The 15,153-nt window shown below is 36.5% G+C and overlaps 1 long non-coding RNA gene across 1 annotated transcript; it reads left to right on the forward strand.

The window, feature by feature from the left end:
* Positions 1–1,401: 1,401 nt before the first annotated feature.
* On the forward strand, positions 1,402–14,175 carry LOC148216070 (uncharacterized). The gene is made up of 3 exons (XR_015796130.1): positions 1,402–2,145; positions 6,894–6,980; positions 10,549–14,175. It is a non-coding gene; the product is annotated as an uncharacterized LOC148216070 (long non-coding RNA).
* Positions 14,176–15,153: the final 978 nt, after the last annotated feature.

Raw genomic sequence — 15,153 nt, forward strand, 5'->3', positions numbered from 1 at the left:
GCCACCGTGATTTTTTTGTATCTGCCTCTGGCAGATGGTACCATCACTGGCTCTGCAAAAGCAGGTTCATATCAGAAGTATGAGGTTATGGATGCAAGTGAACATTAATAATTCTTGTCTATTTTTTCAAGTTGCTATGGTAAGTCCTGGCATTCATCCAGATCATATAGAGTTTTATTTGTATTTTTTTTTAATTAGCCTCTTTTTAAAATTATGTTGCTGGAACTTCTGATGCTTTGCTTCTAACAGACATTCTTCACTGTAATTTGGTTGAAGGTTTCAGTTACTCTCTTATTTAATGAGCCTTACACACTAGTTTTTCTCTATCCCTATCTTGTTTCTTACTTATGTCCATAACATGTGGTAAATAGCTAAAAACAAAGAAATCAACGTTGATGATTTCCTCAACTCCTTAGAATGCTAATTAGAATTTTTCATTAAGTCAAAGCTACTGGGCTAAACACCATACAACTTCCCAGAAGTATGGGGCTGCTGGTGGAAATTTAGACAGGCTGGATTCCCTGGTGCAACTTGGCCTGCTCGTCAGTGTTCTGGAATCTAGCAAATGAAGCTTGAGATACATTGGTGATATCATCAACTCAAAAATGAGTCAGATCCTTAAAACATGCAAGTTCACCTTTTTAAGAAAAAGTTTGTGTTTCTTGTGTTTCTAGCCAGTGGCGACTAAAAAGCACTGGGCCCCAGGCTATTGTGGCATGCTGCAGAGGGGGGGTCAGAGACAAATATGACCTGGAGGAGCAACAAAGGCACAGGGCTTGCCCCAGGTCTTGTGGGACAAGGGTTGGGCCCATCTGCATCTGCCACTCATCCTGCAATAGTGCCTAGCTTCTCCCTGCTGTCATCTCTGTTGGGAAGGGTCAGGGTTAAGCCTTTCCTCCCCAGCTCAGGCTAGGCTTGCCAGCATTAGTCATCCCTCAGGAGAGTGAGAAAGACTTTCTCAGAAGCCCAGTAGAACCAAGAGATGAATTTAATACACCAGATAAAGAAACTACACATCATCATAAGGTATGGATAGAACAGAGGTCATATAGGGCAGGAATTCTTATAGCTATATAGAGCCACAACTAGCTGGTATGTATGCGTATATGACACTTATTACTGTTTTTTTTTTAAATTTGATGCTGGTATAACTTGAATGTGATGTTGTACATTTTTAATATTCTACTTTTTTAGCTTTTTTCTATACTCCACCCAGAAAATGGATCACTAATGTGTGCTAGAAAAATGCTGTCACTAGATAATCAGTTCTACCTCTAATATGCCAGGCTTGTCACTGCTAAAATGGATTTTCCTATATCTCCTTTTGTAAATATGCTTTTCAGATCAAGGCACAAATCCCTTCTTTGCCTTTTTCTTGCTACTGTTCAACCTCTGACTCCTGTGATCCAGAACTGCTTGATTAAAAAAACCTCAGCACTCCCAGATGAGAATCCCATCCAGAACAGAAAATGAAAGGGTGGCAACTTTCATAAAACAAGAGATCCCTTGTGGAAATCTTCTAAACGGCACATCTTTGAGTAGTCCCTAACATTACTAAAAGAAGTTTTAGAAGTGAGAATGAAAAAAAGCAATCGATGAAGATGCAGTTAGGAAGCTCAAATCCTGTCTTCAGGCACGGAACCAGGCCGGGTTTTCCAGTTATTCAGCGGGGTGGGGAAGGTCCCCGCGACTGGGTTGACCCAGCTTGGGAATTTCCACTCTGCCGGAAAAATCCAAGTTGCAACTCTCATCCCTCCGCATCAACTTCCTCTTGCGTGTCACAACACCCCCCTTCACCCCTCCCACTTTTAACCGTTGCGAAACTTAAAAGACAACTCAGCTCTGAATCACTGCAGTAATACTTTAAAAAGAACCCCCGAAGAGGTAGCAATTTTTGTGGGAAACTTTCGCTTTGGGCTAGAAAGACAGTGTGCTGCTGTCAAAGTGGGATGGGTGAGGGGAAGATTTCCCACTGTTTTTGCTTAGGTAGTTGTAAATTGTAGAAGGATTATTTCTCCCTCCCGCCCTCTCTCTCTCTCTCTCTTGCTTTGTCATTTAATCGGATCACTTGCTGAGGATCATTCACCTGCTGGGAAAACTGTTGGCACATTTCCTCAGATCTACTTTCACTCCTGAGATATGGAGGTATATCTATATTCCCATTCTTATTTGTTAAGGATACTGGACAGTGGCTGGGATATATTTTTGTGCATAGTTTTTAAGAGATATCCTCCCCACCCCCGAAATTGCTTTGTGGAAGGGGCTGCTTACAAATGCGTGGCAGAAAATCATTGTAGCCTTTCTCCTGGCATGGAGGAATGTCATAAGTTGAATTTCTGCTTATTATGATATATTACAAATAACAGAGCCAAAACAAGTGGTAATCCTAGTTTAACTTTGTAAACTGTTTATTTATTTATGGATAACAAATCTGAGCTGGGTGGGAAGATACTCCTGTTGCCTATCCAGTTATTAAAAATCAGCCTTTATAAGAATTGTTGGGATCAAGAAGCTGTTGCCTGTGCATGGGATGTCACTGTTAAAAAGCCTTAATATGTAAAGGAAACTTAAGTATAACTCAAACTAAATCAAGGGTGCTAGGTAATCATGGGAGCTATAACTGTACTGTACAGTATTCATTATTTATTGAATTTATGTCCCACTGCACTCTCACAACTTGGCATTTTACAGGATATGTAAAAGAAAGATTTAAATATCCACAGTAAGAATTAATCCAATAATAACATCAGAAAATAAACCACCACACCACATAAATAGTTAAGATACAAAGATACATAGCAGGACAAATAAGTGATTTATTTTAGTTATAGCCAGGATTTAAGAGTCTGAAAGCCTAGAGTTAACATGTTTTTGAGCATTTCCCTCCCTTTTTTCCCACCATATCTTATGTCAACGTCCTTTTTTTCTCTCTTGTTTTTTGGCCACTGATGTCCAGAAAACCAGAATTTGGGGGGAAATCCAAAATAATGAAATAATTCTTGACATTATTGTTTAACAAATTGATTTCACTGAGAATGAAAGAGTACTGATACATCACATTATTTAAAATGTTGAGGCATACTTTGGATGGGTTGATTGCCACGTGGGGCCTGAGGAAATTGCTCTTCTAAAAAAGTCCTAGCTGAACTACTTCTGGTTTCTAGCCCCACTCCCCCCCCCACCCCGTCCCTCCATCCTTTGATTTAACTACTTCTGGTTTATAAGAAAAAGAAGAAAGAGGATTGTGATATCATAAATATTGAAAGATGTATTATAGCACCTAGAAAAGGGACATCCTGAGTTCACTGATACAAGGGAGGAAAAATTGGAAGACCATCACACCCTCTTGTCAGTTGTATAGCTCTGTTCCAAGTTATGTTGGTACAACTGCTGAATAGCAGCCACATTTCATAAGGTCAGGCATTATCAATTAAGCAGGTTGCTGGAGATAGGGGAACAATAGCACAGACAACAAGGACTGCTGAGAATGGTCTGGTATGAGCTGACTTTACTCCAGGACCACCTCCATTATCACTGTAATCCTTCTTTGCAATTTCAAGGAGCTTAACCTTGGGTTTGCACAGTTGTTAACTACTTATGATTAAATAGTCACATGTTAAAAGGCTTTTATATTTCATTTCTCTCTTTTACTTTTACAAAGAGTACTTTGTAATGAGAGTCATTTATTAAAGAGATTATTCTCAAATTTAAAAAAAACAAAAAACAAAAAGCTACTGTGTTTGTATATCAGAAACTTCCTTGGCTGGTTAATCCTAATAATTCAGTTTCAAGAAATTAATTCCTTGTTTTATTTTACTCAAGCATCTTTGGCATATGGTTTAGAATGAATGTGTTAAACAGCACCATAATATTTGATTTCATTTTCAAATGTTTATTGTGGTTTGTAAAACTTTTTTTTGCATTAAACAAGTAGCTTTCTCTCCATCATAATTAAATCTTCTCTGTTTGCAAGGACCAAATCATCACCCTTATAGGATATTTACTTCCTGCCTTTTTATTATGGCAGAATTAGTCTGGATTATGATGTTTGTGAATAAATAAAGGTAGCATGATGATTTCAATTATAACATTTTAAGTTTAAAGACATTAAAATGAAGTTCCATTAATGCTGGGATGGAGCCACTACTCAATGGCTAAAACAAAAAATACAAATTATTCGTCTTGCAACACTGATCTGCATGATCAGTATGCATGAACATTTGTTGCTGTTTTTAATTCATTGTAATGTTTTCAATAACATGGCAACTAGTTTGTCAGAGACACCTATTTGTGATTAGATCCTTGCATGCAAATTTATCTATATAACAAGACCATTTAGTATATGAGTGGATTAACCTGTTCCTTCTATGGTTGAGTTTACTCAGTGCTAGCAGAGCTGTAGAAACAGTACAATAGGGATGCCCTTATTAGTAAGCAGAATGAGGTTTTGTATTCATTAGCCCTGTTTCCTGTCTCAGTGTCTGAGTCCCAGGGCATGCTGGTTTTTCAGAGGAACTGTTGTTTCATTGCTTATCTTATGAATAACTCCTTGCCAAGGAGATACAGGATTCTCTGGAAAAGTTTAAAAGTCATTAGTTTAAATAAGTGTATGCTGTGTATGTACTACACTAATTTATTATTACAACTGATTTTCATTTGATCTATATTTTCCATGTCCCCAGTTTTTCAGGCCTTAAAGATTAAAGCCTAAAAGGCTGATATCTCATTGTGAACCTGTCTATTTATTAGAATTTCCAGAAGAGCCCATTTTAAGGACATCTTGCAGAGGTTGTCTTGTTGAGCATGCAAGAGAGGACTTTCTCCAATGCCAATCCCAAAATATGGAACACATTCCTTCTGGGGTTTGATTAACTTTTTTGTTTTCAAAATGGATAGTAAGCACAACTTAATTTAGAATTTCAAAATGTTTGAGTGATTTTTAAATAGATGCTACTGTTTTAAACTTTTATTGGATGTTTATTAAAAGCTAAAAGTCTCCTTCAATGGAGTTTAATTCCTATGACTACATGGGGATGTCTGTGTTGTTTGCTCAGTGTGATTTGTTTGTATGCATCCTTAGCTGTTAGAAAAGGGAATAAAATAGTGAAATAAATAAGAATTTAGTCTTAGTATCATGTATCCTATGTTTGACTGGCTTTGTAAGGCCATTGGTGAATCACTGCTCTATAATATTTATGTTTATTCAGATATGCTGGTGAACATAGAATTCAACTTTCCAACAGATATCCCAGAGTTCACTCCTCCCCTGTCAGCTTTCTCAAGTAAAGTAATCAGCTTTCTAAAATTCTTGTAGTCTTCAACTGAGATCTGCCATTTAGAGATGCAATCTGACTGCATCTCCAGAACTACAGGCTCTGGAACTGCAACATTCCTTATGGGGGAGAGGCAGCTCATTCAGATATGTTCTGCCCAGAAAGGGAGTCAGCCTATGGCTGAGTTCCCATGGAAGCCTTTGTCTCTCTCTATTTATCTAACAATAGAATGTATCAAGTTTGTGCCAGACTGGCCTAGCACATTTCTTGTGCACGTGCTGTCTCTGAGAACCAAGAATTGCCAAGATGGAAGGGACTTCAGTTCATTCCCCCAATCCCATAATACTAGTTCTTCCTAAAGTCCTCAGACCAAAAGCTTGTATCGTAAAATCCAAAATGAACAGGTTACTCAAGACACAAAAGTCAGATAATTGAAAATGCATGATCATTACCCAGAGTTACATTTCCTTTCACCAATTCAGTTTTAAAGAAACTGTTTTTCTTGTTTCAAAGGGCAGTTTCAGTCTTAGAAACAAAGATTGAAGCTGGGCTTTGAAATAATGAAAATATTAATAACGTCCAGATGTGTTGAGACTGCAAGTCACAGAATTTAACAGACATGAGTATCTGGGGAAGGTACTTTGTTCAGGCAAAACAAGTTGCTGTGTTCCCAGGCTTCTAGAATCAAACTCCAGATCTTGCCCCATTGGAAATTATTTAGCTCAAACTCCAAAGTCATAATAGTTATCCAAAAGAGAAATGGAAAGAAGAAAATAAATTCCCTATTCAAGAGGGTGGGAGATTAATTAGGGCTAATAAACATGGGCTGAAAAAATATGGATGACCATTAGATAGCAACAAAGGGATACAATTAATGATAGCATTTTGTTGCCTGGCTTTTTGCAGCCCAGATCTGGTAGTTACAATTGCAAAGGTTGTGAATAGTAATCTAAGAACATTACAGTACATTGTACCAAGTTTTTTTTTTTAAACTGCAATAAAACAAAGGCTGTGTACTTTGAAAAGATTTGGTATTTCCCATGATATGCTTATATAATCTATGTTATCAGGGATGCACCACTGAAATCCAGCATTCTCCTGATTTTCTTGCTCTTTTGTGTCAAGTGATATGTTGATTGGGAATTCAGAAGGAATGGGTGCTACATGATACACCCTTAATTGCCAGTTAGTCCCAGGTAAGGCCTAGTCCTGGCTGAGAACAGAACTTTTCATATAACAAAGGGGAAACATTATGTATTAAGCTCTCTAACAGTGCAATGCTACGAAAGCCCCATGCTGTTCATTTGAACTCAGTTTTACTTATTCACCTGTGTTGAGGAGTAAGAAGTTGAGAAATGCAGTACTTACCCAGATTTGATTTCTTTGGAAGAAGTCATTAGAGGGTGATAATATTCTGTAACACTTGCATTCATGGACATACCAAGGTTGAACATAGCTGAAGAAGCCAATCAAATCCAATACACAGTGCAAGATTTCTGAAAGAGATAGCCAATTCCACAAAGCATTAATAGTGTACAAAGTGTGCCTTAAACCTGTTCTATGTGTATCTCTCCATGTTACACTTTGAAAATAACACTTTCTTGTTCTTTTCACATACAGTATCTCATCCCCTCAATTTTTCCTGGCTAAGGTTGTCATAATAATGCATGATGAAAGTTTCCATGCTTGCTTCAGGGACCATATTAGGTAACTGTTTGATCTATATCAGATTATTATTCTGGCTCACTTTTTCTCCAATGAAGCACAATGCCATTTCTAAAATAATTATTATATTTTCCCTACTTCTGTATGTGATGAGATATTTTAGGCATTCAGCACTTACTCAGATTTGGGAGCCAGTCAGAGGGTACATACACATTTTTGCAATATTTGGTTTAATTGATAAATATACAAGTCAAGACTGGAAGCTTAATCAATTTAGCTTTTGTCCTTTTGAATTGTAGCCCCCAGCACATTGTTCCAAAGGCAAAATCAGCCCAAAAAGCCTCTTGCCCTATTTATTTATTTATTTATTTATATTTATTTATATATCAAATTTGTCACTGCCCATTTTGTTGAAATGACTCTAATTATTCCAGCAATCATCTATAGCAGTGTTGCTCAAACTTGGCAACTTTAAGACATGTGGACTTCAGCTCCCAGAATTCCCTACCCAGCAAGCAGAATTCCCCACCCACCAGTTTGCAGGAAGGCAGCCAGTATCCTCAAAATGCTGGAAGTTTACAGATTGCTTAAACTCATTTTATGCCACTCCCACTTCAAGCTAGAGAGAGAACAACCAGTAGTTATATTTTCATAAGTCTCCTATTCTTCTTTAGATACTTGCCAAGCTTGGCTGATTTCAAAATGCTAAGCAGGGTTAGACCTGGTTAGTACTTTGATGTAAGTCCACCAAGAAATACCAGGGCTATCGGCTAAACTGGGAAGTAAAAAACAAAACAAAACCCCAAACCTGGGAAAGGCCAAGTGAAACAATTTCAGTATTGTCCCCAGGAAACGAATGAATTTGTTAATGAAGTCATCAGGAACTGAACTTGATTTAAATGAGATTCTATCTTTTAAATGTATCCAGAAACAATACTGAAGATGCATCATTTGAAGCATCTGTAGCAAATTTTATTCATATATTTCTAACAATTTTGCCAAGGTTTTAAAATGAAAAATAAAGTGCCCTCAGATGGAAGGGTTCTATATGGAATTATACTTGCTCATTTATATTTTAGAGATTTGGACATATTTTTTGGTGGTGCACTTCCGTATGGTCCATCTGCTTAATGGGTAGAACATAGTTTAGTTGGCAGCATTGCTTCTTTTCCTCCCTGCACTATTGGTCACCATACACACTCTTCTTCCAGGACTGAGAAATAGAAACAGAAATGTCACTGCAATGATGTCTGATATTTTGAAGTTGTTGTCTGCTTGCTGAAAGCCCAAGCATGAGAAAATGTTCATCTTTTTGCTTTTGTGCCCCAATAAATATTCACAAATACTTCTGTTTTTTAAACTGCTAGCTAAATCAGTGCATTGTGGAGCCAATGTAGTATTGCGATTAGGATGGACAAGTGCGGGGGAAACTCATATTCACATTTTGCCATAGAAACTCACTAGATGACTTTGGGTCATTCATTACCTACTCTACCTCAAAGGGGTGTTACGAGGATAAATTTGGAGGAATACTATGGATGCTTCCTTAAGCTTTTGACTAAGCTTAAGGAAGCATCCATAGTATTCCTCCAAATTTAAGTGGGATATAACTCTAAATAGAATTATTTCTTAATAAAAAATAAGGACTTGTACAGAGAACTAGAAGACTGTAGATGAGTTTTACTTAAGGATTAAACATATTTACATATTTATTTCTTTTGAGAATGCCTACATTTCATAACCAGATCTAGTGTACCAATTGATTTTTGGGTCTTACAGTATATAAAAAGCATAGAGCTCCCACAATATTTTTATCTTCCTGGGAATGTATTCAGTGTCCCTCTGGACTTCTCACATATAGGCTGAGAAGAGTTATATCTTTCTCCACCACCTACTTTGGGTTTGGTTCAAGAATTGCCTCCTCCCCAGTAGCAGAAGTTATTTATTACTAGTGGTGCTTCTATGCTGCTTCAATCAAACAAATGTAAGCAGTTTCAGATCCATGATACATAGAATTATTATTTAGAATATAAAAATAAAAAAGCATAACAGAGTAAAATACAAAAGTACACAAAAAAATACATTACCAAGTGCCCATCAATTATCCCAAGGTAACATAGTCTCCTTAGCTCCTTCAACCCAAAAGGAAGTTAAAAGGTAGGAGGATATCCATTGGTACCAGCAGATTCTTTTTAAAAACCTTGCATATAGCAAATGAGGATGAGCTGCCTTTGGTTTAGAAATTGATTTTTTAATAAAGAGCCATGGTGCTCAGAGCATAAAGCAGTACCCCTTTACTTTTTTTTTTACTTTTGCTTTGTTAGTTCAGGGTTTTTAAAAACATTTTTAAAAAGCAGGCAAGGGAGAAGAACCAAACGGTTGTAGTTAATTAATATAGGATATATTTTTAATTTTTTTTTATTGAACTATGGTTAACAAACATTATCAAGTAACTAAATTAACATACATCTAAGATGCATAGAGAAGAAAGATATAGACAATACAAAAAAAAATCTACTAAACTTAATTAATATAGTTGAGAGTCAATGCAATGTAGTGTTTAATGTGTCAAAATGTACTGGGGAGACCCAGGTTCAAGTCTCCATTCAATTCAGGAGCTCAACCTGTCTCACAGAGCTGTTGTTATGAGATATAGTTAGGGGAGATCCCTATTTATATTGCTTGAGATCTCAGAGGAAAAAAGGATATAAATGTAATGAATCAATAATAGCTTGGGACATGACAACTTTTATCTCCCTGTAGGAGATAAAAAGTTCAGAAAACAATTCATTATGACCTTGTTGAAAGCTACACAGAGTACGGGAATTCTTGTAAACAAGCAAAAAAAAAAAAAAAAAGGCAACATCCAAGAAAACAGTCCCAATCTCTTCAGAAGTCTTGCCCTCTACAACAGGGTTCCTCAACCTTGGCAACTTTAAGACGTGTGGACTTCAACTTCCAGAATTCTGGGAGATGAAGTCCACCCGTCTTAAAATTGCCAAGGTTGAAGAACCCTGCTCTACTACATACATGGATGTACAATCAGAAATGCAAGTTATTCCCATAAGACAGATTTTCTCAGTTAAATATTTTCCCATACATATCTGCAGAAAGACTGTGCCGCTACTCCGCTCTTTCTTTCCACAGTGGACTTTCTGTGGTAAGGGTGAAAAAAACAGAGGGGGAAACAAGGGAAGTTTACAACCTGGCAGTGATGCTGTCTAGTTCCTCTTTGAAATCCCATGAATGAGGAAAGACTATTTTACTATAAAATCATTATCTACATGAGTACTGGCTGCAATAATAATTCTAACTCCACTCACTTATTGTATACAAATGCTAAATCTTAAAGTACTGTGTGTCAGGCATCTCTTAAAGGCACTCCAGTGACTCTACCTCTATCTCACCATTTGAGCTTCATGTGGCTTTCTTTGTCACACTCTGTCAATCTACAATAACATTAACAGAGCCTCACTAGGTTAGACCAAAGATCCATGTAGTCAGAAATCTTTTATCTCAGTCCCATCAAGGTGAAGAAAAGAAAGAGAAGTTTCCTCTTGTAAGCTTGTCACTTTTTATTGCCTAAGGTTGGATGATTTTTCTGTTGCAGGACTCCCATTCCTTTAATAGCTAAATGAGAAGCAGAAATACAGCCCATAAAGTTTTCATGGTATGGAAGTGCAGCTATGTGGAAAACTTCACTTTACTGGAGAGTGACTCAGAAAGTTGTAGAAGACACTACGAAAGAAGCACATAATAAGGCATTGGTTGTTCCAGTTGGTGTCTTGATTCCTAGAGATATCTTATACCATACAGGATAGCTGATGACACTCAGAACTAATACTGTGACCATAGAGGTTGGCAAATAGAAGCTGTTTGTGACTACTTATTGGTAAAGAAAATGTATATATGCCTAGAGGCTTTCTTGTGTAACATTGCATCTCCCAGGACTGAACCTGGCACTGAAAAATGTCTCAAGCCAAAAAATAGTGGCTCAAATTAAGCACTGACTCCATATTCAAACACCACCCTGAGAATTTATTAGATTTGGACTCTTGTACAAAATTACAGCTATATAATGGCATAATAAATACAATTAACACATTTTTCATGGAGGAGATGATCTAGGTGAACTCACATTCTCCTTCCAGACATTATAGGAAACATGTTGGTTCAATTCTTACAACTGTGTCCTTCCAATAAAGAAACCTGTTGTCAGTATAAATTTATTTGAATTGTTATTACAATTTCAACTACTTAAGATAGGTGGTGTGAAGTAGCCACAAACTTATTATTGGCTTCCCTGAAGTTGGATTTATTATTTTAAAAATTTTCTGCTTTTCCACAAAACCTGCAATATATTCACCCAAATAATATGTTTTAAAATAGGAGTGTTAACAGAGTAAGACAGTTTTTTTTTCCAATCTAAATCCCCCCCCCCTTTCCCCACCCCAAGAAAAGGGCTGTCTTAAATTCAGGCTTGTATTTCTTAATAAATAGATATGACAATATCAAAGCAATGAATTTTAGTTCCTGAATCTTATGATGGGAATTGCTTAAAGGCAATTTCATGAGATTTCCATTGAATCCCTGTTACATGCTTTTGTCCTGGAAGTAGTCCTTGACTTCTAGAATAGCCACCTACATCATGTCAGTGTAAGAGGTAGGCCTTATTGAATCAAGACAAAGTGAAGAAGCGTCACTCTTTACACAGTGTAAAATTACATAAAAATAGCTGTGCTACTTTGCTGTAGCAACAAAACAAAATAAAAATAGTGATTGTGACACTACAAAGGCCTACAGTTTTCTTGTGATATAATGGTTTGTGACTCAACAAAACTTGCAACACAACAAATGTTACTTTTTATGGCACAATATGAATATTGACTCTTCTAAAAATGGGAATTATGAATACTTATATATAAAATTTGGTACTTTCAGATAATTTATCTCTTGTTTTAGTAGTATATACAGTGCCTTCCATCTTTGCTTCTCTGCAACTGATACTTGAGATATTGGCAATAGTTCTGTCATTAGAATAAAAATAATCAATGCCCTCTTAGTATCCAAATGTTTTGGTCCTTTAAAAGCAAAACTGTCACCCTTGCATCCCATAATCCAACAATTAGGTTATAGCAGTTGCCTTTGTGTAAAGTAGCCTGTTATGTTAGCTTGGAAAAAAGAATGCTGACATCAGTCACAATTGCTTTGGTGCGGCAAATATTTGTGTTGATAATGTAATATTTGCTAATTGTAAAGTATCTACTTTGGAACATTGTTGTGACACATTTCCTGCATGGTGTCAATAAAAAAAATCTTATCAGTTTATTTAGCTCATATATGGTTAGTTCATTGATAGGAAAAGCAGCACGCGCTGTTCAAAGTCATAACATAAGCAAAGTTGTTTGTTACATTTCAGCTGTGTTTCCAACATGAAGACTTCAATCTCATGCAGCTACTAGTTAATTAGTTGTGTGTGTTGATGGGAATTACTTTGGAAATGGAAATAACAACTTCCCAGATAATTATTTGGTAAACAGAGAAAAAAGGAGGAAAAAAGAATGTGGTTTTAAACTTGAACTCATCACTGGACAAGATGTGCTTAGGTTGGTGGCTTTATACAAGGTAGGGTAGTACGTGCAGGACTAACCATGATGAATTAGACTTTAGTTCCATCATGCTACTGCAATGCCTGGAAACTTATATTGACCAAGAATGGGGATACTAAATTGGTACAGGCAGTCCACAGGTTAAGAATGTCCGACTTACAGCAACTTGTACTTATGAATGGACTGTCAGAAAGCCTATTATATTAAAAATGTGAGTTAAATGCAATGGTTCATAATAACAAACACGCACACTACTTTGTGACGCTCATGAAAACGTTGCACGGGTTTGGTAGTTCATTGGCTTGAGGAAGGAAAATGCCGTCTGCCGTTTTAAGTCTGATCATGTTGCTGTTAACACTATGGTGAGTGTATAATTTTGTATTTGGCTTAATTTTTTCTCTTATTTACCCTTGTAACTATGCCTCTGAAGCGTAAATCTGATGCAAGTCCTGGTGATGCATCAAAGAAAAGGAAAATGATCACAATAGAAAATAAAGTGGAAATAATAAACCAATCAGAGCAGCAGATGATAGCATTTGAGGAAGAAGACTGGGACCTAAAAACTCCAGATCCAAAAAAAAAAAAATTGACAAAAGAGTTAGCTGAAGCCTTTCGTCTCATTGAACCAGGGATGGCAAAGTTAGAGGAGCAAGATCCTAATACAGAGAAGTTCACCAAAGTTTACTGTACAGTTACCAAGGGCCTTAGTTGCTAAAAGGCCATTTACGATGAGAAAAAGAAAAGTTCTGTACAAACCTTCCTTGATGCTTACTTCAAGGTAAAGGTAAAATATATACTATATACTAAGACAAACATTTGACTAATTGACGCTAAATAAGAACCGTATGTATCTGTTCCAACTTACCTACAAATTCAATTTACTTAGGAACAGATTTTGTTTGTAACCCAGGGACTGCCTGTACTTGGAAGTGTCTATAAAGAGCATGTGACTTTCTTATTAAGCAACTGTAGTGGCCCTTAATCTCTATATGGATACTCTTTTAGGAGCCTGAATTCCAGTTGCTACACAGCACTGGTATTTCACATACATTAACCTTGCCTTCTTTATGTATCTGATAGTATGCATGGTCATGTATTGGAGGACAAACCTCTCTTTGAAAGCATTCAGTTCTTGAAAGACTGCTTAGTCCAAGTCTAGGTTTAAAACAAAGATGCACCATGCCTTCATAAGGCTCCCATTTTAATGGAGTTTCATTTTGTGTAAGAAGACTTCCTGGTGAATTGTGATCTTGATTAATCATTAATGATTTGCGCAAACAACTGTCACCTTTGATTCCTTGTTGGTATTACTGGATCTAGGTACATAGTGCAAATCTACCCCACCCCCATCCCCACGTGCATTGGGTTTCTTATGGACAGTCTGTCAACTTTAACAAAATTTGTTAATTATTGATAATCAAAAATCTTTACTGGCATTTTTTTTTCTAAACTGAATGTTACTTTGAAATGTAGGAAATAAAAATAAAATATTCTAACAAACATTACACTGACTTCACAGAACTTTTTAGTTGTTTTTCTACACAGATTTATCTTTTTCTAACCCTAACCCTTTTTTTGTAGATAATGATGTGTAACCAGTGATGTCTTTGCATTAGTGGAAAGCACAAGTCTGGACAACTGAATTTTGCTGATTGTTCCCATTGCAATCCTGTATGTTTCTTGAAAAAAAATGCTCCTTAAATTTGGAGAATCTTCTAGAATCATATTTCACCAAGGACTGAAGAAAGAGTATGAATAAAAATTGGACACCCCAATTTGCACTAGCATAACACTTTCCACTTCTGCAAAGCTAGCAAACATACAACCATTAGACTTAAAATTACTGATTATAAATGCTTTCTACTTTTGATATGGACTGGATAACTTCTATATTTCCATAAGAAAAACCAAAAGCTTGGATAAGATCAAGTATGTGTGTGTGGATGCATGTATGTCTGATTATTACTTTTTAAACTTATATTGAACTATATAGACAACACTATCAGTAGCCTTTGTATGCATCTGCATCCATACTATAGAGTTATGTGAATGACAATATACAAGGGTTGAATAAAGAGTAATGCCTCCAATGTTATTAGCCACCAACAAATTACAGTACTGATGTGCTAGAAACTCTGAAGTGTTCTTTAGCATCTGTTCTTTCATTTCACAATAGCGTTGCTATTATTCGTGAAATGGAAGCCTGCAGTGAGTACTTGTCAGTGTGCTTTAAGCAACAGGCCATTATTGAATTTTTGACTGCCAAAGAGTCAAGAATGAAACTCACTGCCAAATGCAGGTTGTTTATGATGATGACTGTGTTGATGTACGTATGTTGCTGGGCAAACATATGTAAAGATGGTGAACTGGGAGGAGCTGATTTGTGTGATCAAGAATGAGGGAATAACCTGGAACAACAACCAACAAGTTTCACATGAGAAGAGCTGAGGAACTAATTAAACTATTCACCAATTATCAAGCTGCTGTCAAGCTTGGCATTTCACAGGAACATGTGGGTCACATTATTGATGTTCTTTAACATTAGAAGATTTGTGCAAGATGGGTTCCTTGCATACTGATGGTAGAAATGAAAGACTTGAAATTTG

Source organism: Python bivittatus, unplaced genomic scaffold (assembly GCF_059951505.1).
Source record: "Python bivittatus isolate LINGU-HERP-01145 unplaced genomic scaffold, Pbiv_v1 ctg000340_np1212, whole genome shotgun sequence".
Classification (NCBI taxonomy): domain Eukaryota; kingdom Metazoa; phylum Chordata; class Lepidosauria; order Squamata; family Pythonidae; genus Python; species Python bivittatus.